Source organism: Rhinolophus sinicus, chromosome 17, assembly GCF_057876585.1.
Source record: "Rhinolophus sinicus isolate RSI-liver-muscle chromosome 17, RSI-T2T, whole genome shotgun sequence".
NCBI classification, from domain to species: Eukaryota; Metazoa; Chordata; class Mammalia; order Chiroptera; family Rhinolophidae; genus Rhinolophus; species Rhinolophus sinicus.
This window is the reverse complement of record NC_142517.1, coordinates 20,578,290-20,604,250: the sequence shown is the minus strand read 5'-3', so window position 1 is coordinate 20,604,250 and position 25,961 is coordinate 20,578,290.

The window sequence follows — 25,961 nt, the reverse complement described above, 5'->3', positions numbered from 1 at the left end:
TTATAAACTTTTAAAATACCTTTTCTATGTAATATTAATATACACAAAAGAAAGACTACAAAATTTTTCCAGCTGTTTGTACAGAATCAGTAATTTCATGAAAATAATCTAATTAGCATAATGGTACAGAAGTCAGATCAAAACAGGTTTAAGTCTAAATGAAGTTAGAGTGAAAAGTCAGGTGAAGTTTATTGAAACTAGGTTTCATTTACAAACAAATTGGTATTTTTTTCACTTAATCTACAAACCGTGTAAAGTAGATATTGTTATTCTCACCATTTTACAGATGAGGTTACTGGAAAACAGAGAAGTTAAGTAATCTTCCCAAGGTGACACAGCTAGAAAATGTTGGAACCAGGGTTCAAGAATTCTTTTCTGCAGCGCTCACACTATTAATATCTATCACTAACTGATTTGGGAGTGAAAGACACTGGGGGAAAGTTCAGAAAGTTGTCTGGGGCTCTCAGATATTTGTGAAAATTTGTTGACTAAGGTAGATGGAAAGAAAGATTAGAGATTGAATTTATAACTAATAAAGGAGAAAGCTTTTGGAGATGTTCCCTGAATACACAAAGAACTAGCAGATCAAAAGGATAGTGGGATATTTAAATTTGGAGAGAATAGAGGAAAACAAAATCTGAGTAGGAAGGATGATAGCTTTAGAAATGCATTACAAGAGAGCTGAGGGATTTATATGAATTCATAAATAAATAGAATCAATGTTATTTCATCTTTTACAACCTGGCAAATTGGCAATTGAGTGTTTTCTTCATAAACTATCTTTGCAATGAATCATTCATTAGCCAGGATGTTTTCACTTTTAATAGTGGTCAGGATCACTAAGAGAGTTGAACTAATGCAAAATTAATGAAATATGTACAATTTAATCAGTGCATTAAGTAGATATTGATTATTAAGGCATTGATTTATGGGCTTAAATTAAATAGTTCCACAAACAGCACACAAGCTCTATAAGTACTCATACACTTAACCTTAAGATTAATAAAATAAATCATAAATTACCGTATTAAAAATTTTATTTCTGTCAGAGTAAATGGACTAAAAATAATCATATGAAGATATATATATATATATATATAATTTTTTTAATTATCAAAAGATAACTGAGACATACTGGTTAAAATATGTAAAAGAGTATATTTAATGTTATCAACTAAAATATAAACATAGAATAAATTCATTTCTAGATACAAGCTGTTTCATTTTTTTGTTTTGTTTTTGTTTTTGTTTGTTTTTTTACTCCAACTGGTATTTTTTATTTTTTTTTGTAATCTACATGGAAGAATATATATCTTTGATTTCTAAAAATTATATTAAATCTAGATGCATGCTTTCATGCTTGCTAGAAACATGGCTTAATTTACAAATTCATTTGATACATTAATATGTAATATTAAAAAGTGTCAAAAAGCAAATTTATTTCTGGGCCATATTGTCTAGCTTTTCAAATTACAAATATTACTGAGTATGCATTTTTATTTTACCATTTATTCAAAACAATTGGAATTGCTTTAGTTGTGCCATTGGAGATAAAAGCTTTTTGAATACAGTTATCTCCTAAAAGAATGATATGATATTGATATGTATAAAACATAATGTGGGTGGTATGTGTATGTAACGATTTTTTTAAGCAGCATTTTTGATTGTGCAAGTTACTTGTTCCAGTCAAGAAATTTTCAAGTTCTGCACTTTAGTTGCGAGTGTTGCCTGTGTGAGCCTGAAAACAATCAACCAAACAAAACTTTTGCCACAACTATAATGGAGACAACCATTTTCTACTTGATGTAAGATTCCACGGAACTTCTTGACATGAAAGAATAATATCTGAATAAGCCTCCTCTCATTGAGAGACAGGCACAGATAATGTTTTATTGACTTCTTCCTATTTACACAGATCACTGCATTCATCTTAAGTGAAATGAAAAATAAATCTTCATTTGAAAGTGATGACAAATTTGAAAGAAATTGAATGTTCCAATTTGATATATCATCTGTAAATATATATTTTATTTTCATTTTGGTATGATTTTACTCCATTAATTTCTACACTATTCTTCACTGATGATATTTTATTGCCAAAACTTCATATAAGATAGGATTAATTCTCCTGTTGCCCATTTTCCTCTAACTTATTGATCACCCACCTTCATGAAAAATCCCTCCTATATAACCTAATGTTACATGTATATATCACTTTCCAATTTTTCATTTAACTCACTTCTATTTTCAGGTCAAGTTCTTATATTACCAAAATTTTGGAACCTGTTTCAATATCAACTTCTCTATCCTACCACCAACTATAAATATTATTGATAGCTGTGGCTCTTTCATTCATCTTTGTAAGAGTCCCAAAATTCTATTTGTTCCAACTCTATCCTTTATAATGTATTTCATATTGACAAATTAAAACTAAACACCCAACAAATGTATATTAAATAAAATACGTGAAGTATTATGAGGCATTGAGGAAAGACAGAACAGCATGTGAATCTTCACTTCTCAGCATCATTCAAAGTGGGTACTAGGGAGTGGTTCTTCCGTACTACCCACCACTCCTTGGCCATAACTTGAGAGCATTTGCTACTAGACCCTGGAGAGTATTTGCTACTAGACAATGGAGAGTATTCTCATATCCCCTCGTTTGGCCACATAGGGCTTGTTTACTTTCTTCTTTCAGCAAGTCAGTTCTCTGTTGGTATCCCATCTCCCAATCATCTCCAAAATTGTCAAAAAGTGTCTGAGATTTTATCCTACTTGCAAGCTAGCAAGTTAGGCCATCTCAATTTTGTGAGTACTGGCAGAAGATATGAGACTCTTGGCTCAGACACAAATAATTTCATTAATCATGGCACTATGACAGTATGAATTCAGGTTTTCCTTGGTTCCTCCTTCCCCACAAATCCCATGGAGGAGGTGCAGGTGTGGGCACAGGTAGGTGATGTACTTAGTGTGTTTGTGTGACAGGTGAGGGACCCTGAGCATAGGAAACCCCCAATTTTATAAAGAGGATTTCAAACAAACCTATGGGGACATTATCTTTATAATCCTGGTTAGAAAATAATTCTACCCTCAACTCCTCTATCTTGCAAGGGTTTTTGCTTTATAAACAAAGTTTTATCTTCCAAGGTTTTTTGGATACACAAACATCCTTGAAAAGATAGTCTTGCACAAAAGTTGTCACAAGCACATGGAAACACCATGGAGAATTGTCCCTCAAACAATATTTTTCACCCTCTTTTCCCAAGTGCCTCCAGGAAAGGGAAGGCAAAAAGGAAGACCTCCGGGCAGTGTTCTAAGATCTCCTCTCCCTACTTCAAATGGAAAAGCCATACCTTTTTAAAAATATACTGGAGCATTAAGAGATAATTATTTATTTGTATAAAATATTTGGTAATAAAAATAAAACCATAAAATTATTGGTTTCAGAAAGATAGAACGATTTTTTGATACATCTATAGTATATAGTTTTTGTATAGATCTGTATTTGATTTTATGTGTTTGTTTTATACTTTAGGTATTGTGCTCCCTAGAGTTCTAATGTAGCCTGTGTCTTACTATGTACTGACAAAATAATGAAAGAAACATGATTCTAATTTTTTGAAATTTAAATATTTTGCTTACTGTGTTTGCTCATAATTATAGTTGCTCACAAACTGTTCTACGCTAAAAAGCATAAAGTGTTTCCTAGATGTCTGCTTAACTCAGAATATTGCTGTGGGCTGAATGTTTTTCTCTTTCTCCAATTCTCCTTAGACGAGTTTTTCCACATGTGGTTAGTTATTTAAGGGCTAGTCCTGAGGTTCAAGCCAAGGAAACCAAGTACTTGCTAAACATCCTCAACATACAATCAACTAAACTTAACCCATCATCTTCTCTGCCCTCAACCATCTCTCCATCTTATATTCCCAGTATCAATTAGCAGCACCTGGACACAAGAGCCATTCTGTATTCCTCCCTCTTCATTTTCTGCATAGCTTGTCATCTTCTCCATGATGAGATGAACAAATATGCTGGGCAGAGAAATCTTAAAGTTCTCACAGACCACTACATTCCCCAAAATAGATTGTAAGATCTTTTAGATCAGGAGATGTATTTTTGAAATTAATTTTTAATTATATTAAATAATATATGTTCACATTAAAAAAGAAACATGAAAGATGCTAGAGTATTTAGTGAATATTTGATTATAATAAAGTGTAGGTACATTTTAATAGCGATATTAAAACATCATTAAGAAAGTAAATATAGATATTTGATTATTTCATAAATATCACAATATGGGTGAGAATAAAAGAGAGAAAAAATTTAACATGAATAAGAAAGAAAAAATCCACTATTTTACTATATCTCTAAATCTCCAGACATTAGATGAGTAGCAGAGATAAGAGAGTTTAGCAGATTGTATATAGGGAAAATATTTTTCAACCTATGAATGCTTTCTCACTTACAGTGTGCAATGAATAAGCTAATTATGAAAATTATAATAAGAATGTGAACAGTATGCAGCAAGACAAAAAAGAAAAAGGAAAATAAAAAGTAATATTGACTGATAACTGATGGGGCATTGAAGAATAAAATACAACATTAAAATGTGAATTGGCTTCTCCTTTACTGATTCACTGGGACCATTATCAAAGCTGCAAGGACTCAAGCACTGAAGAAAGATCTATACCTTTGATGCCCACAATGCGAGTATCAGAGGTCTTTTTACTTTTTGCAACTCCAGTGCTTGCTTTATTATAAAATCTCAAAGACTGATAAAACTAAACAGAAATGTACTTGAACTTTGTAGTTGACAAACTCCTGAATAGGAAAACGTGTTTGTACTCAGCCTAAGATTGCCTGATATGCTTCACAGCAAAGTCAAACCTTTCCCCCATTAATCCCCATCATCAAGCAATACTGTCAGCAAATTCTACCTCAGTGCCAGAAAGATGTCCTAAAATGCAGGATTTATCATCTCGTCTTCCTTTTTCCACTAAATAATTATCCAGACTTTGCTTTTGTACTCTACCCTTTTCCAATATCCTAATAGAATAAGAAAGATGGAAGTGCCAGAGACAGAGTTGCGATTAATTTTTCTCTTCCTGGAGTGGGGGCTGGGGAATTTGTGAGCCTGTGGGTTTTACTCAAGTATTGCTGAATATAAAAGTTAATCCTTGCATCTGATCTTTCTAAAACACTATAACACATTTCAAACACGATTTAATTTTAATGAGGTGTTTATGTCTCAGCAATAAAACTTGAAAATAATTAAGTTAATTCCAAATGTGCTTAAACCTGAAAATATTTTGGAAAAATCAAACACAATATAGGCATTCCTTCAGTTACCCTAGTAAAATAATAGCAATACTTGGTATAAAGAATAAAATAGTCAGTCAGTGAAAGTTAACATATATTTAGAGTTTATTAATAATAAACTAATAAACTCTGATCTATGTATCAGCAATATAACAATAGAAAAGGCAAAGTTTTGCTTTAAGGAGTCAACATTTTAATAAATTAAGGTAACTTATATAATAATATGTGGCACATCATAGCTATTGAACTCATTATAGAGTTTTCCTGATATATGGGAAATAATAAAATTTAGTACTTAAAGATTACATTGAAAAAAAATTAAGCAAATGTCATGAGTCAGAAAAAGAGTTAATAATAACCAGTCTGGGAGCTAAGAGGAATAGGTTTAAAGATGAAACACTTAGCTCTGAGTCCCCGGTTAGCACTATACTTGCAGGCTGACAAACACAAGGAGAATTTTTGGAGGAAGCTAACTGCAACAACAGTTCTCAGAAGGGTCTAGTAGCAACAGTCAACAATTGCAAGATGACTAGCCCCCTTCATCCTGCATAGAAAAACACAAAATCCCAGCTAAAGAGCAACTCACTGCAGTTGTCTATTCGAGACTCTACACCCAGCAACCCCTCTGCCAGTGTTTCTCTCCTTACTACCTGTGGCAGCTATCTTCTTTAGAAAGCCTGCCACAGGCTTTCTCTCTGCTCAACCTTTAATAAACGTTCCTACTTTTCTGAGTCTTGTGAATTCTTTCACATTCTGCTAACAACCAGGTGTAATTCCACCGACACAAAATGGTCTTAATTAGCTATTATTTCACACAATCTTAAATCGTTTAAATAAATAAGTTTATTTAAATATATTTTATTTTTAAATCATTTAAATAAAATTTATTTTTAATAGTTCTCTGTTGGCATCAACATGATTCATAGGCTAAATGAATCAGTAAATATATTTTTAGTACATTTTATTTAAATAAATAAATGGATGTATTCATATTTTAAGAAGAATTGGAGGTTTAGAAGTAGCAGTTACATCTTTGACAGTATAATACAATGCAGGATTCATTTTAATTAATGGTAGTATCAAATCAAAGGATAAAGAAACAACAAACCATACCATAACAATTATTCTTCACATTAATGAAACATCAGTATGTAGCAATATAAATAAAAATTTCAGCTGTGAGCCACTCTTTCTTGAAACATCTTTACTGAGATATAATTCACATACCATAACGTTCAATCATTTATAATGTACAATTCAATGAAAATGAGTTTATTCACAGAGTTGTTCAAGTATTACTAAAATCTAATTTTAGAACATTTTTGTCATCCCAGAAAGAAACGTGTATGCATTAGCAGTCACTCCCATCCCCTCCATTCTCATTCCGCTATCATGTAGGGAACCACTAATTTACTTTCTGCAATGGATTTGTTTGAACATTTCCTAGAAATGGAGTCATACAATATATTGTCTTTTGTGATTGTTTTCTTTCAGTTCTATGTCATTCTTAAGACATCCAGGTGGGTTTAAGGTAATGACAGTTAAATTTTTAAAACATTATGAATAAGTATTCAAAACCATTCTGTAGGTTAAGAGGAAACATGTGAGAGCATGTCTTTCAAATTATTGAAATTCAGAAAATGTCTAAATTTCTTTAAACACTAGGCATGTTCTTTGTGTATCATACAAAAAGCAATGTCAAGGTGAATTTCGGGAATATACTAGTTGCTGCAATCTATATTCATGTAAGCAAAATTCCTATGTGAGCAAAATTGCTTGAAGCCTCTCAGTTCCCTTTTATTATAGCTTCCGTTGTTCTTTCCAAAGGGCACAGATGAGCATAGCATCTAGCACAGTGCAGAAAACAAAATATGAATAAAATGCAAATATTGTAACTCATCTAAATTTTTGATAGCATTATTTACTTCCTCTTTGCCATGAATATTCCAGCAAATTTCATTTAAATTATATACTCTTTTTAACTAATTTAATAACTCAGTCCATAAATTGTGCATAGACTTAACCTTCCCAATCATATTTATATTTAAGTAGTTTTTTTAAAAAGTTCAATAAGTTAAATGAATTAGTAAATAGATGGAAGAGATGTACGCTATTTATTTAACAAATAATTATTATACAATATGTGCCAAGAATTTGCAAGACACTGAGGTTGTATCAGTGGACAAATTTGAGTATTATCCTCTTAGAAATTTTACAACAGAGAAAAACGTAAGATTGAATAACAGTTAGCAATTGAGATAATTATCATAATAGGATAATAAGTACTATGTGAATAGATAAAAGTGTCTGTGCCCTACGTCCTGGTAGGAATGCTGAAAAGTTTCTAAATTCTTTGTACAGTACTATTTATTGTAAAGAGTTCGTTCACCCTTTAGGAAAATTTTCTGAAAATAGATTTATTTTTCCTATCTGGGAGATGGTAATAATGATAGAACATTTTTGAACTGTCTCCTGCTCAGAGTGTCGTTCTGATATGTAAGTAAAGGTTTATGTAAAAGCTACAAATTACCTTATTTCATTTGATACTCATCATAATTTGTTATTCAAAGTATTTGTTAATAAGCAAAGGAAATTTTGAGTTAAACACGGGACTTAGAACAATTGTGTTTTTTTCCATTTCCTCTTAAAAAAAAAGCTTAAAAACTAAAAAGTGATTTAAAAGGACAGGGAATGGGAGGGAATTCCATAACAGACTTATAAGTGTCGATTTAGGAAATAGAGGTCAGTTGCCTAGTAATTCACTTAGCAGAGTTGAGAAAAGCAGAAGTTAATTTGAGTGAGAGAAACCTACATGAAGTAATCAGATTGCCACTTAGGAACTTTAAGACTCAGCAGTAGGAACACCAGGCAGTACTGAAAACAAGTGGGGCAAGATGGTGGGAAAGCACTAAAGCAGAAGTGATTGAAAGCATGAGTAGAGTTAGACTCTTCCCTCCCCTGTTTAGCCATGCTGTTATATATTTCCTATATGAAAGAGGACTGTAACACAGTTTCATTTCAGAAAGAACAAATTCTAGAAACTCATGGCAAATTGGAAACTGGGGCCAATAGGTCAGCGTAGGGCAAAGTTTAGGCACTAGTCTTGCTTCTGATTGAAAGTCTGTATACTGAATGATAAAACATCTTCCATCCCAATCAAGCTGGCATTCAAGTTTAGAAACCAAAAGGGAGAATTTAGAGTATTGGTATTTGCAGAAATATGAGCTGACTCAAGAGAAAAAATGCAGGCATCTATACTCTCCATCAAAAGACTATTCATTACCTACCTGATCACCACATAGTCAAGTTCATGAGTGTTAAAGCACCACCTGTCTTTTCAATTAGTTCTTATTGACCTGTCCCAAAATATAAGCAGAGAACTAAGAATTATCGTGTATTTCAGGAAAACCTCTGTCATGAAAACAGAGGCTAAAACAAAATGGAAAAACAAATCAGAAGAGAAAGACAAAATGCGTGGAGCCAAGAAAAGTCTCAAAAGAAAAGAAAAACGAAGAAAAAACAAACAAACAAAACACAACTCATATATTTGAAAAAAAAACACAAACATTACATAGCGAAACAAAAGTGGAAGCCTATAAATAAAAATAATTTTCAGAAACAAAGAACACTAGGAAAATGAAAAACAAACAACAACACAAAGGCTTTATTTTTTTAAATGATAAAATGCTTTTGAGATTTGAGCAGGCCACACTGGAATTCTGAACCAATTAAAAAAAAAAAAAAAAAAAAAAAAAAAAAAGATAGAAAATAGTAGCACAAATTGGGGAAAAAAAAATTAATACCTTTATTACTGATAATCCTGACATTGAAGAATGTAACTTATTAGTGGGTAAATCGAGATTGTAAAGCTAAAGTGCCAGGCTGAGCTAGCATTACTCGCTCATCACAAGTAGTACTGTGATGATAGTCTTCACTGTTCGATGAAGGCTAAGCCTCATCTAAAATCATTTCTGTTTGGAAGGAACAAAATGTAGCAAAATCTATACTCCCTTAGAGAAACTCACTGACAAGAAGTAGTGGAGGAAAGGGACTGGTGACTCAGGCCCAGTTTATTCTTCCAAATCAGATTAAATGACTCTTTCGGCCTTGGGCAAAAGGATGTAGTGGGGCAAACAATACCCAGGAATGAGATGCTACATAGTAGGCATCTCATGGAAGCAAATCACCAACTGGTTCTTTATGTATCCACCTGGCACCACAGAAGAACTGTGTATCTTTGGCACCAGATGGCTCTGACATTCAACAGAGGGTACATATATTACACTCATACCAAGCCAAAAGTTTATATGATGTTGCGTTTTCCACTGCAAGTTATGTATAGACACACTGACCAACATGTCCATTAAGAAGTTGTACAAAAAGATGACATCATAAAAACGTGACAATAATAAACACTATCAACATAGAGATGCCACAAATTTGAACATAAACCTCCTCACATTATAAATTTCTATGGAAATAATGTCCCAAAATTAAATGCCCTGGCAAGTTAATGTCCAGTTACATTAAAAAAAAGTATCAAACATCAAAATCTAATTCTTGCCCTGCTTACTTAAAAGAATGATGGAATATATGGTCCAATTTATACCCCCCACCCACATTCTCTGTTCAGTCTCAGCTAGAGTGTAATTGATGAGTGCCATTTCCTTCAACAGCTGTGTGTCTTCCATAAATACGGGAAAGGTCTTTCAAGACCACAGGATTTAAATTGTCTCCTGTTGCTCATTTTTTAGAATTCAAATAGTAAATTGGATGGTAAAGGTTATCACAGCATTAGCCCTGCATACACCCAATTTAGAAAACAAGTCAGAAACCAAAATTTTAAGCAGTTACTTCTGCACTCCCCCAAGAAAACCCAAAAATAAACAAACAAAAAAACCTAACCTATTACCGAAAGTCAGCATACTTCATGTTGTTAAAGTCCAAAGCAGAGACTCAATTTTACCTGAGCAAAGGTAGTATATGAAGACATTACTGATTTTTAGCTTGCTATGAGGTCAGTCTATCCCAGATGACCAGAGTCCACTTATATGAAAGCATTTCACATCAATAAGTCAAATTTTTCAGTAATGTAATTACTATTGGTGGGAGTGGGAACAAGTGGCATATCTTTTTATACTGTATCTTCCATCAAACTGGCATTTGCAACATTGCTGCCTTCTGCAAAATTTCAAATTTAAAGTATAGGCAGCTACAATAAGAGGTCTTATTGCTGGAGTTTTTGTTCTCCATCCAGCATGTTCAGAATCTCTTAATTTCCTTTCTCCTTGGAACATATTTACAGCCACCTCATTACTGCACTGATGGTGGGTTCTGTCTAATGACAGAGCCTCTCTTATTTATTTTTATCTAGAATTTTTAGTTCTGGGACACAGTGGCTGCTTCTTGCTACAGAGTTGATTGGCATCTATGAAAACTGCTTCTAAAGAAAGGTTTCTTTCTTTTCTGACATTAGTTTCAGCTGCAGAATTAGCTGTAGAAATTTCTTGGACTAAAACTGCCATTGGTGATTCAAAGCCTAACAACCTGAGAACCAGTCACTTCGCTGTGTGCTCCTTATGATTGCATCTTTATTTAGCTTCTGGATACAATAAATATTCAGAGTAAAGTATTCTGCTGCCTCTTTTTGCCAATAGTAGTATTTTCCTCTTTTAAGAAAGTTCAGCTAAGTTTTTATGAAGTTAACCTATTTTATCATTTGGTCAATTTTCTCTAATTTTTAAATTTTCAAGCACAAATATTTCAAATCTGAAAAAAAAATGCTATTAAATCTGAATTTCTCATTGTCCTTGTATTCACAGTACTTGTAGTCGCATTATGTTGTTTTTTTTTTCCCCCCTAACATTTTCTCTATTGATCTTTGGGGCTGTCACAGAATTCACTTTTCAAATAAGTCCCCTCAACCACTGCCTTCCTGAGTTGGATAATTCAATCCAAGAGGTATGCTCCAATCAATACTCAATAAAAAGTTGAAGTTGCTATATTTCTTCCTTAACATGCCTCCTTAACATGACTCCTTACACTTAAAAATCCATGGTTTAGGAATTCCAAGACATTCTCAAGCTTAGACTCTAAATTCTGGAAATGTCTCAAGCACATACTCTTAAGGTGCAGGCTTTTCTTCTGTGTACACTTCCACAAGTGTTGCTTGACTTTTGAACTTGCCATTAACTAAATAATTTCCAATTCTTGAAGATGTAGATGAATTCAAAGTTTCTTGATAATTTATTCTTTGAGGAAGGAAAATCAACCTGAGATATAGCCTGATATAGTTGACAATAATAAGGACTTTTTAGTTTTTTTTGTTTGTTTGTTTTGTGTGTGTTTTGTTTTTTAATGGGACACTTGTTTGAAAAATTAAGATAGGTACATAAAAAATAAAAGAAATGAGAATTAAAGCAACTTCAGGGAATTCCAGATTTGTTCAAGAAAGTAAATGTAGTTATATTTTGCTTTTTAGCTCATCTATACAAAATTATTACCAATGAAAATTCAGTTTTAGTTTTTTGTTCTCCACTTCAGTCATTCCCACCCTTGATTAAACATGATCATTTATGTGATCTATCTTGTCTCTAAAATCTTAAACTCAAATGCACTTCTGATCTTCAGGCTCCTTCATGGTTTTTTACTCCCTTATTCTCACTTTACATAATTTCGGACTTCATTAAGATTCCAGTTCCTTGACCTCTACATTTTCTCTCAATTCATTAGTCCTCTCATACTTTTCCATTTTTTATCTCTTCATACTTTACCTGTGATCCATAATTGCAAACACTTTTAAAAATCATTTTGTGAACTGCAATTTTTATCCATTGTGCTCCCACACTACCATAAAACAACCCCACCCACAAAAAATTCTAACTGCCCAGTATTTCTATTCCTACACTCAGCTTCTGGACGCTGCTAGAAAACAAACCAAAAACCAAACCAAAACAAAATCATACGACGGTTCAAAAAGGTGTCAATGAAAATTCATGTCCTATAACCATGTATGCCAAGGTTACCTAATATTTCCTGTGAATTTCCAGTAACTTCCTTTGTCCATTTTCTTGTCCATTAATTATTTCAAGGCTTTAGGGCTTTGTAAACCATCCACCTCCAACATACGACCAAGAAAAAAATGAACTGTGCTTCTCCATCTATAGTCTCACTGCATTGATTTCCAGATTTAGCCATTTATTCACTATCTCAGGGAAAAACATAGCCATTCTTTCTTTCATCTACCTATTATTGCCAAACTCGCCAACTCACCTGTCTTGTAGGAAACCTGTCTTGTTTCCTACTATCGCTCCTTTGCTTTCTGTGACAATAAATAAATAGATGATAGATAGGTAGGTAGATAGATGGATGGATAGATAGATAGATAGATAGATAGATAGATAGATAGATGACAGAAAGATAGATAGACAGACAGACAGACAGACAGATAGATAGATAGATAGATAGATAGATAGATAGATAGATAGATAGATAGATAGATGATAGAGTGTCCTTGAGCTTCTCAAAGACTAACTCCTTTATTTATGATCTGGATCATTTCATATCTGGCTTTCAATATATTTCATGCACTCATCTTTCTACTTTACAACCTTGATTTCCCATTTTCCACAGGATCATTTTCATAAGACTGCAAACCTGATCTGTTAGGTCTCATTTTACAACAACGTGCCCTCTCTAGCCTCAGCCTGCTGTGGAGTGATGTCTTCTCCATTTCACTAATCCATTGCATTGTGCATTTCTGTGCTGTCTGTTACAGAAAGAATCACCACGATATAGCAATTTTTAATGCCTGCCTCCCCTTCTTTATTTCCTTCTCCTTGAACTCACTCTAATCTGTTACTCCAACCAGGGCTAGCTATGTAATTTGGAGGTCCCAGTACAAAAATAAAAATTCATGGCCTGTTTCCTTAAAAAAAAAAAAAAAATCCAGTAAAGCTAGTAAAATATAAAGTTTTTCCTTATAAAACATGTTATCATTTATAAAAAATAATAAGGGTGGTAATAATACATGAATAATAACAAATATTAATTGAAGAAACATTAATTTTAGTGTCATAATTACATATAATGTAATAAATAAAATCTTACTAATGCGATATCTTAATTCATTATAAGATTTTTCTGACTCACTGTGCTGGAAATTTATTCATCGGGTCATCAACATTTATACATTTAGCAATTCTATTTTTAACTGTTATAATTCAAAGTGACATCAAGTTTTCCTGGCAAATGGAAGATCAAAAAGCAATATTTGATAAACAGCTTGCTTTTTTTTGGGGGGGGGCAAAGTGAGGGTGGAAGTATCTTCCTGATGATGCAACCATTACTAGAACTGCTAAGTGTCTTTTATATGTGGTGACGACATTCAAAAAAATTCTGATGAATTATTTTGAAAAAAATAAATTTAGGACACCTAAAGCTGATGATTCTTGTGGAACAATTCTTCCAAAAAGTATTAATTCTTCAGACATACTGGTTTCATGTCAGTCTGAATTTAAATTTAGATGTAAATTTATACAATGTCATTTTAATGTTTCCTGTGATATTTCCTGTAACCTGCGGAGGTTGTACAAGAAACCAAAAGTGGCTTCCTGATTTGTGTATAATTTAAAATGCCAGTTAATGTATTTTGTCATTGTATTTCCAATCACAAAACAATAATTTAAAAGCTATCTTCTTCTTTAGTTACATGACCATCTAACGCACCTTATGAAAATAGTACTCTTTTCTTTCTAAATTGATTATCTTTAAACTTAATTTCTGTCTCTAAGCCTGTAGACATTTGCTTTGCAATGTTGTAATAGTTTTCAAAACCAGAGTTTCCAAATTTATTGAAGAAATCTAATAATTACCTCATAGGCCTTCTGGCATTGTCCTATGGATGCTTTTATTTTGTAAGAATTTACTGACAATATTTACTTTGATCATGGCAGTCCCTGTTTTGCACTCAGAGCAGAGTTAATATTGTGTAAATATTGTTAATTTTACATTAAGTTAATATTGTACAGGTGGGTTTAGAGGCCAGAGGGTCTCAGCTCTGTCCCCTTGCAGAACGTTTTCTCTCCATAGTAGCTGCTGCTGTAAACCTGGGCTCCAGCGATGTCCCAGCAGCCACAGAGCTCTGGGTGCCTGAGGCTGCCTGGAAGCTTGTGCCTCCACAATCGTAGGCTGCTAGCCTGCCAGGCCAAGCCACTCCCAGTGTATCTCAGCTGCTTACACACATGCTCCACTTTTCTATCACACTTCATGTTATAGACTGAATTGTGTTACCTCTAAATTCATAAGTTTAAGTCATCAGATTTGAACTAGAATGTGTGTGCTCAAATAGTAATAATGACACTTAATATCTGTGTATTAACTCTGGACAAGTAATTCTAATGTCTCTGTACCTTCGTTTCCTTGTATGTACCTAGGGATATACACTTCACAGGGTTCTTGTGAAGACCAAATTACTTAGAGCCTATAAAAGACATAGAACAGTATCTTGAACAATTGAAGCTCCCAATAAATGATCCGTTTATATATTGATATAGATAGATATTGATATATAGATACAGCTATAGATATAGGTATAGGTATCTATAGATACAGATATAGAGATATAGATAGATATTTCCAGTGCATGGCATAGTACACATACTGTACAGAAGGGGCTAGATATTCTATACAGTCTTATTGATTAAATGAACATGCAAAATCACTTAAAGAAAATGACTTGTTTGTTTATCTTATCATTCCCTCTAAGTATAAAAACATAAAATAGGTTGTTGGCATAGTCAAACTGCTGGCAAAATATTCAAGAGTTAAAGAGATATAACAAAACAATTAGGATTATTCATTTGGCTCTGGGCTGTCGAACCTAAAGTGTGGGAAGATCGGTGCTCAATGACAGGAGAATAACATTAATGAGCAAAAGAAAGTGTCTGCCCCTAGGGTGATGTCTGTGGAACAAAACATTTTGCAGTGAATTTTTGATTACCATATTTTTTTCCTTCTCTCCTAAATTATTTTCGTTGATTGCCTTTGCAAAACGGAAAGTCTCAAAGTAGCTCTAACAGTATTGAATTTTTAAGTCATATAATAAATAGTGCATTCAAATTTAATTTTTATGATTTGAAAAACATATGGTTCGCCACATATGGCATCAGCATATGCTTATTACAATTATACCAGTATCAAATAAGAGGGTTGGTATCAGCCATCTACAACCATAATTATACAAAAAGAGGACTTTAAAATTAGTGTTACAAAAGAATAAGGAGTAAAAGATGATTTATAGTCCTCAGTTAGGACAGCTTGTCCCTACCCAAATGGTTCTCACACCCTTTCAAGTAAGCAAGACATAACTTGCTTTTAAGGTAACAGGACATTTTCCCAAGAATTAAACAGAAGTGCACAAGGCCTTCTGACACCCAGGCTTAAAATGAGCAAACCACTACTCTCACTGAATTATGTTGGTTAAATCAAGCAACAAAGTTACTACAGATTTAAAAGGTGGGACAAAATTTCACCTTTTAGTAGGAGTAGCTGCAAAGTCATATTTCAAAAATTATTGGTACAGAGAGTGGTGAAAACTAGAGACATTTTGCAATCAGTCTACCTTATTAGACAATATTAGTCTGCACTAGAAGATTCAGCTTGCAAATCTGCTTATCTTTGGGAGCTGAGTAAGACAAGTCAAAGGCCTCTGATGCTTCGATTACTCGGGATTTGAACTATTTGGTTGTTTTCTGTGTCACCATGTTTAATAAATACATGATGTCTATGGTTCTTTAAATTAGAAGGGAGTGTTTTGGGAGGAACAAATGCAATTACAAATTTAATTTAAATCTATATGTTAACAGTAAAAAAGCAATGAGAAGTATGACCATAAAAGTGAAATGTTTTTCATATGTGCATTTGCATCTGTCCTAGAGTGGGTGGCTTTACTTTGCTACCAACATTTTAATTTTGTTTCTACATACCTATGTTTCAAGATGAAATAAAATGTTCCTATGTACATACACTAAAATATTAATTTTTGTTTCACTTTATTCAATCACTAGGTACAAATTTAAAATGGTTTATTTTTTCAGAATCAGCCTATAGGTAGGACTTCCACCTTGTAGATGACATTTCTTACACCCTTCCCATGTAATTTTTGTTTAACTATCACTTGAATGCATACAACATTTAATTCATTTAAATTTTTTATCTTTATGTCAGGACCTTAACGTGTCCTTAGAATGGCATTCCTGTAAACAGTAGGCAGAATTTCTGTATACCAACCTGTACAGACTATACTATACTATACTATACTATACTATACTATACTATACTATACTATACTATACTATACTATACTATAGTAGTATTAAAAACATGTTATTAAAAACAGATTGTACCATCCAGTCCTATTTGAAGTTCCTCAGCTTAGAAACTTTTTTATTTATTCATTAATAAGATCTAGTTTTATATGGTCCAATTTATTAATGAATAAGTGAAATATAGGGAGAAATCCACTACGTGTTTTCCTCTAGTCAGAAGGTAACACAGGGCTGCATAGGTGATCTTAACTGAGAAGTTTCATTTGTTTTCCTTTGAGAAGAGTGATAGCAAACTCATGTATGATAAATCCGTGTGTGTGACAAAAGGCAAACAAACACAGAAAGCAAACTGGAAAGTAGGATACAGAAAGGAAAAATACTGAACTCTGTAGCAGTGCAGTATTAACCTCTTCTTACTTTTCCTATGCATCTTTCAATTTGACAATGGTCCAATAAGCCCATTAGAACACTTTGCCCATTTTCAGCACTGGACCTTCACTCCCAGGGGTGGGAGTCACACACTGCATACTCTAGCTGTATGTTGCCAAGTTCAAGGGTGCTCATGGACTGTGTAAATGAATAGTCAAAGTGGGATGCTTTTAAGTAAGGATTTATCATAAATTGGTTCTAAAAACTGTACTATGCCATATTTTCTCTTAAAATCATAAGCATTTGAAGTCAGAAAACATGTTTTAATAATTTCCCTGTCCCAATACTCATGTCCAATGACAGACAAAGTAGGTGCTCAGTAAATATTTGCTAAATAAACAAATATATATGTGAGAAGCAAATCCCCCATAAATTCAATGAAAATTTGTTCACCTTCCTGACACAAGCAGATAAAGAGAAATATTGTACAGAGAAGCATTTGAACTCTCTGAGATTTTCTCCTTACCCATCTATTCCCCAGACAGAAATAATCTTTTACAAATTTTCTATAAATCCTCTATAAAGAGCTTTTGATGTTTGCAGTTCATATCTTCCTGCTAGTAATATTTTACTGCACTTATTTGTTTACAAGTCTGATTGCAAATTTTGGGCCATGAGTTCCTTGAGAAGTGGAATCTTCTTGATTTTTGCTGTATCTACTACAACTGCTGGGTATAAAGCATTGAATAGTAAACCTGGACGGATGAGAAATTGGGGCTTTTAGGCCATTTAAACTGTTGCTGTCTAAACTCTCACTCATGCACTCAAACTTGGGAGAAGTCATTGATTTAAAAAATCTTTGGTTCCTGGGATTTGAATTAGTAGTTCTTAGACTTTCACATTTTGGAATTTTTGAGCATTTTTTTGCAAAATCATACATTTATATTCCATATACCTTAAGCCAGTTGTCAGTTACATAGAGGCCTGATCCCAAAACTAAGACACACACACACTTCTCATTTAGTTATTTTACTTCTAGTCACGGATCAAAAATGACAGAGGAAAACATATCTGATAAGCATAATTTTTATGTATTCTTGAATCTTACAAAGTTTTATAGCTCCTCTGACCTCCCACCCTTGAATAAGAAGAGTATTTTACAATCTGACATCATAAAGCAGGGATGTCCAAACTGCGGCCCGTAGGCCAACTTTGGCCCATGATCCATTGTTAATTGGCCCACAGAAAATTCCAAAAATATATTTAGTTTAGTTAAATAAACCAGGTGAGGCAATATGTACTTCACCTCGAGTGAGTGGCCCAGCTGTTTGTGTATTTTACCGCATATGGCCCTTGGTAAAAAACGTTGAAAACAATTTGGACACCCCTGTCATAAAGCATCCATCTGCCAGGATAGGATGATATTTTTGCAATCACTGTGAATCATGTTCTTTCTGGTTGGAGATTTTCCCAGTGGGATTCCTCATTCCGGATGCCATCATCTTTTTTCCTTTCCCACCCAAATTTCAATTTTTGCAAATTCCTCTTTCTTTTTCTTCTAACTTCAACTTTAGTCTTCCAGATTAGAATCAAAGAGTGTGATAAGTCTGCCTGTCAATGATAAAATCCCCAGAATACTGCATTCTACTTTGTGCTGTGTTGCATAAGAGGTTAGATGTTTCCTGAGTGAATGAGAGGGCTGGAAGGCCACTTACCTTGTAAACCTTCAACCTAAGTACCCAATTCTATTCAAATGAAATGGAAACCTGCTCTGGAATTTATGAGAATGAAGGCATAACAGATCCATGCCTGGGACCTTTGGGTCTTAGGTCAGTTATTATATTGCCTTTTGGATATTTCTGTCATTTAGATTTTTATAGGAGAATCATTTTGAATAAATCACCTTTATATTAACATATTGCTTAAAACAATCAATGCAGAAAGAAATAAAGTTTTGATGAATGAAAGAAAATATTAATTGAAGTATTCAGAACTTCAGAAAGGGATGCTAAGAACTTAAATACATCTTGATTGCTACATAAAAGATTAACACAAACATAACAAAAGCAGTACAAGTGCACACACAAATAAAGCCTATGGAAGGTTGTCTTCCTGGGTGAAAGAAGCAAACAAATTATTTCAGTGTTGGAGAGAAATATATAGACATTTTGTGTACACTGAAAACAAAAGCAGTTTATCAAGAACCATTCAACATATTCTCCATTGAACCTACAAATCTTTCCTCCTGGCTACCGTTAACATTAAATCTGATAAAATCTTGAAGATTTCTTTGGGGACTCATTATTGGATAGAAAGGAACAAATGAATACAGTTCCCAAATACTAATACCCAGTTGCTTCATGAATGATGTAATATAATTTTAAGCCTCTTTCACAAGAACAGTGTTCTCAGCAAATGCTTTATTTGAAGTACAATGAATCAGTGTGAAGTTACTTGAAAAGTAGTTTTTATCTAATAACCTCCTGTCAAAAACAGATTGGAATTTTCTTGTAGAAAAATGAAAAATAGGGCAATTTTTATGAACTATTTTTTAAGACAAAATTACTATCTGTCTGTCTGCATGATAAGAAAAACTTCTGTAATTAAGAATGTTTGATAACAGAATTAATTACTTTAAGAGGACATGAAAATTGTGGGAAAAGGGAAAAGCTGAAATCTTCTAAATATGTGTCCTAATTCAATCTTAAATCTAATTTTTCAAGAAGATTCTAATGGAAACACTAAGAAGCAGGAGCATACAAATTTATTTTTTTAAGAAAGAAAATATTCTTTCTTTAGTGCCATCAAAAAAGTAATGCCAGCGGCAGCCGAATGGCTCAGTTGGTTTGAGCGCTAGCTCTCAACAAGGTTGCCAGTTCAATTCCCACTAGGGATGGTGGGCTGCACCCCCTGCAACTAAGAATGAAAATGGCAACTGGACTTGGAGCTGAGGTGAGCCCTCCACAACTAGATGAAGGACAATGGCTTGGAGCTAATGGGCCCTTCAGAAATACTGTTCCCTAATAGTCCCCAATACAATTAAAACAAAAAAAGTTGGACTTGAAAAAAAAAAAAGTGAAGCCAGAAGGACTGACTACTTAAATATATATATATATATATATATATATATATATATATATATATGTGTGTGTGTATATATATATATATATATGTGTGTGTGTGTATATATATATATATATATATGTGTGTGTGTATATATATATACACATACACACACACATATATATACACATATATGTGTATACACATATGTATATTGATGTTAACAGGTTTAGATTATTGAAATAAGGACTTAATACTGAGAGCTGAGGTGACACTGACAGCACAAATGTAAGACATTGAACCAGGGACAAATTGTTTTCTTTGAGATTGTAAATTCTTAATACATTCACTTAAATATTTAAAACAAATATAAAAATAACTGGCATGAGATTATAAGACTTTGATACATAGTGATAGTTATATCTTCAAATATATCTTAATAGTAAACATAACAAATGATAAAAAGATTTCAGGCACTTATTCTTATTGTATAATGAGGTTGAAAGTGATTAGATTTCCATCAATCCCATTTCTTCAGTCGTTCTTACAAGAAGTTCTCACAGGAAATGTAGGCAGACTACATTTCCCAACCTACTTTGCAGTAAAATTGGAGACAGATTAGTTTACATATGGATAGAGGTTTATATCCCAATTCCAGCTAAAATCTCACAGAGATCATGGACTCTTATTCTCCCTACTCTCCAGTGGGCTTTAAAGGAAGGACTAGAGAATGGCACAGGCACACAATTAAAGAAGGAGATATTCTTCAGTTACCCCTTGACAGGGCCTTCTCTACAAGAGACATCTGAACTTACATGACTGTCAAGTAATAAAACACTGGTAAGCTGTTTATGCCACTAAGATTTTAGATTATTTAAGCAGCAGACAAGTGGTACCCTAACAGACAAGAATCTTCTTCACTATTTAGCAATAATGATTATCGTATTTGTCCTTGCGTACATGAGAGTAAATTACGAAAAACCTGACATGGCCTCTGGATTGTTTCTGTCCAACAACAGCAACCATTGGGCTATTTTCATATTTCTCTTTTTTAGTGTTAATTTAATTTTTTAAAATTAGTTTCAGGTGCACAAGACAAAGTAATACTTAGACGTTTATCATTTATATCCCTCACACTGTGTGAACCCCCCGCCCCCATCTACTATCCCTCTGACATCACACAGAGTCATTACATTTCCACTGTCTCTATTCCTAATGCTGTACTCTGCTTCTTGTAAGTATATACATACATATATACATACATATATATACATACATATATATACATATATATGTATATATATTACATATATATTTATATATGTATATAATTATATATATATATATATATATAATTATAGTTGACATTCATTATTGTTCAGTTTCAGCTTCAGGTGTACAGTGCAGTGATCAGGCATCTACATCATCCCTGAGGTGGTTGTTAATTTAATTTTTGCTGAGAGTATGTGTTATGAAATGATCAATTCTGTGTCATAGCTGGATAATCAGTTTTTAATCACAATTTCATTGTCAAGGTGAAAGAGAAGGGTTTTCTTTTTATTTTTAACCAAATGATTAAAAACTATCAGTGTCATAATCTCCTAAAAGTAACAGAGTCATGAGAACAGCATGACAGTACATCCATTTCAGTGTCATATTTCTATCACTTTAAGTTATGAATGAAAAGTCATTAAAAATTCATATTGTGCTTTGAACTAATAATTATGTGAACTTCATAAAGACTTGTTAGTCAACTCCTTTTCAAGAAGGATTATATTTATTGAGATATGCATTCCTCAGTAGACCTAACTGTGTCAGTAGACATTAAACATAAACATTTAAGTCCAATTCAGATATATGTACCATAGCAATAATTGGATGCATTTACAATGATTAGTCATGGGAGGTATTATTCATATAAATGATTCAATTCTGCTTAATTTTTTAAATACTGTGGAATTATTTGAAACATCAAGTGTATTGCACTTATAAAATAATCAGAATAAACATGTCTTTTGATTATTTCTGTATCAAAATTATTTATTTAGATTATTAACTTTTCTGTTCTAGCATAAATAAAAGTTATTATTCCCTGGCAATATGATATACATACATACACAGACACAAACACAGAAATATATATATGTGCTTAAATATACATGTACATACATATATACACACACACATTCACTTGTTTAATATATTACATATATTATATATATCAATATATTATACACACACACACACACACACACACACACACACACACTTTACAGATATGAACTAGGTACATTTATGTGTTCTACAAATGAGAAAACAGAGGCACAGGAAGCCAAAGATCTCACACAACTGTCTGTCAGAACAAGATTTCAGCCCCACGTGTCTGAGTCCTAAGCTCTTTATCACTATGTTATTTTTTAAAATCCTAGCATCTAACATGTACTATGTTCCTATTCTTAGAATCAGGAAACCTAAATCCTAGTAGCTATTCCAGCTGTTCCACTAACTATATGACATCAAACAACATAAATATTTTCTTTATGGCTCAATTACCTCAAATAAAGCATTTAAATTTTTGTACAAAATAAATGTTAATAATTAATTATCTATCAATGTATTTGTCTATTCAAGTAATATATCCCTTTATTTTCAAGGCAAAACATATATAGAATTTCAGCAGAGATAATACAGAGAAGAAATGGTTTGTATACATATTATATATATATATATATATATATATATATATATATATATATATATTTTTTTTTTTTTTTTTGTTGTTGTTGTGGTTGTTGTTTTGGTTTGTTCGTTTGTTTTTGTTAGGAAACATGGAGTTCTACCAAACTGGTCTTTCTTTGGTACCCTGGCACTACACTGGGACCTAATAAATACTAATAGAAAATATTTATATAGTGTATTCCATGTACTATATGGATGGATAGATAGATAGATAGATTGATTGATTGAAGGATATAGGTAGATAATAGATTATATATATATATATAATCTATTATCTACCTATATCCCTCTCTCTCTCTCTCTATATATATATATATATATAGAGAGAGAGAGAGAGAGAGAGAGATGATACATAGATAGATACTAGATAGATAGATAGATAGATAGATAGATAGATAGATAGATAGATAGATAGATAGATATAATCCTAACAAAATTCTGTAAGAAAAAATATTGTCATATTTTACAAATACAAAATCAAGGTTTTGTGATTTACCTTGTGATAAGACTAGTTTATTATTTTTTTTCCTACATTGAATTTGCAATCAATTAAGAGAGTTTAAGGAATAGCAATCAAGATCAAATGACCGTGTTTATTACTGAAAAGGTTGTTAGTTGAGGAACTGACTTTAATGGGTCTTTCATTATTATGATGGTTTAATCCTCATAAAAGACAAATTTACTCATTCTGTCACAAGCCGCACTTGATCACCTCAGGTCTCTCCACATGGGGGCTGTCATAAGACTCTCACAGCGTTGAGAAGCAGTGCAGAGCACCGATTTACAGAGGATAATGGGTGCTCAAAGGTAAAAAGAAAAGAGAAGGGCTGGCCTTATTCAGGTTTCATTTCTGCCCCAAATATGTCAAATGGCAGGAGAAAGACCAGGATTGAAGCTCTAATGGAGACCACATGGAAAGTAGAGGTAGTATATCCTTGGTAAATTCCTTTATGAAACACAGAGAATTAAAAAAATAGAGGCTGAAAATCACTGACCAAGAGTATAATAAAATCCCTGCTGATGTTTTCATAATATATTTTGAAAAAAAAAATTAGATTACTTGAGATACTCTGTAGAGTATTGCAAAAATGGTACAGAAAATTCTGGACACCCTACACCCAGCTTCCCTTCATGTTAAAATCTTAAATAACTGTATAGAGATTCTTCTAATTTGAGATGAGAGACAAGAGATTAGATTGAAAACACATAGTGCTCACATTATCCTTATCTCCCCACCTCTCTCAGCTTAGTTAATGAGCTTTAGTCTTTTCCTTCTTATTTAGCATGTAGCATTGAGGGTATTTGTTTCATATGGACTATATAGTTTGGGAAGAAGTATATTATCTGTAATACATATAACTTAGTCTACCAACAAAGCCACTTTGTAATAATATAAACATGTGAAATCTCATAGGGAGTTCTTTTTTTTTAAATCCCCATATTACTATAGAAATTAAGAAATAACATTTTAAATTTTTACAAAGAACTTGACAAAAACTAATTTTTTTGGGTCTGTTCATTACAAATATATAAGACACGATAAAAGCATATAAATAACATAATAATATAATAAAGATGGCAGTACATGCAGACAAAATGCATATATTTTAAATGTGAAATATATTTGCAAGTATTATTGAAAAATTCACACACACACACACACACACACACACACAAACAGACATGCACACAAAAGAACACTAATACTAACAGTAAACTAAGCCATAAAACAAACTCAGAAATAATTAAATGTAAAAATTTGGGTTTCCACCTATCTAAAAAACGCTAGTGATGTAAAATGGATGTTTTTAATATAAACACTAAAAATTAATAGTACCTTATGTGTGAACATATTGAGAACTGTTGCATAATGCACTATTTACATACAGATACATATATATGTGCATATATATACAAATTGAATGATAATCAGAACTTTAGCAGCTTTCTTATTTTAGCTTCTCTAGGTAACCAATTGCAATTTGATTAATCTCCAGAAACAATAGTGAATGAGAAGAATCAATGTTTTGTTTTTGTTTTCTATTCCTTTAATGACTGCATTCTACAATTTATAAGATCTTTCAATCACATTGACAAATGCAGGTAGATCAGCTTATTTATTTTCCCCTAATGAAAACACCTTTACAGTTCAAAGACAAAGGGAAAATGCTTTTTAACATTAAAAACTAACTAAATAAAAAGCAAGGACTAGTTAGAATGATTGAATACAATCACAGTGTGTTCAGTCTCTCTACATGGGGACATCCAAAATGTGCTTCATCAAAAAACAAATCTTCAAATGTACATGACTTTCATTTTTTTAAATTTCTTTCAAATAGCCTTGACCTCAAGAGCACAGAAAACTACTAGAAAAATAGATATATTTTTGACATTTTTCTAGATCCTACTTAGTAATTTATTATCCAAATTTAAAAAAAAAATTACAGCATAGCATGTTTGTTATAATCAAAATGAGACATATAAAATTTCATATCTTCTTACTACACAATTCCATTCCTGTTCTATAATCAATAAGACCTCAATGTGTAGCCTATCAACTCTTTTTTTATGTTTATAGAAATATATAAACATACATGGAGTTTTCTTTGGTGATTTTGTTTTATTGTTGTTGATATTTATTTCCAAACCAATTTATGTGATATAATTGCACTGCAAGTTGAATTTTTAACTGCATATAGAAATAATTCATGATAGCATAATATAAACATATCATACATAATTCATCAACTAGTCCAGTATGAGTGGACATTAAGATTGTTTTCATTGCTCCAATACAGTAATAGTTCAGTAGTAAACATTTATGTATCCTTATTAATAACTTTTATTTCTGTGGGTTAGTTCTCTAGGTGAAATGCAAAAAGCTAGAGAAAGAGAGTTAGGAAATGAAGTTAAAGGGTTCGTAGGTCAAAACCTTGCAGGGCTTTGTAATTCAATGTGGGGAATTTGCTTTGTTATATGTACACCAGAAAGTTTCTGGAGGTTTTCAGTAAAGAAAGAAGCAACATAAATGAATTTCTTTAAAAGATCACCGTGGTTGTTGAAATGAGAATTAAAAAAAAAAAAAAAGTAATAATCCCCTCACCATTATGGGAACATTTCTCTGTTGATTCGAAAACTTGT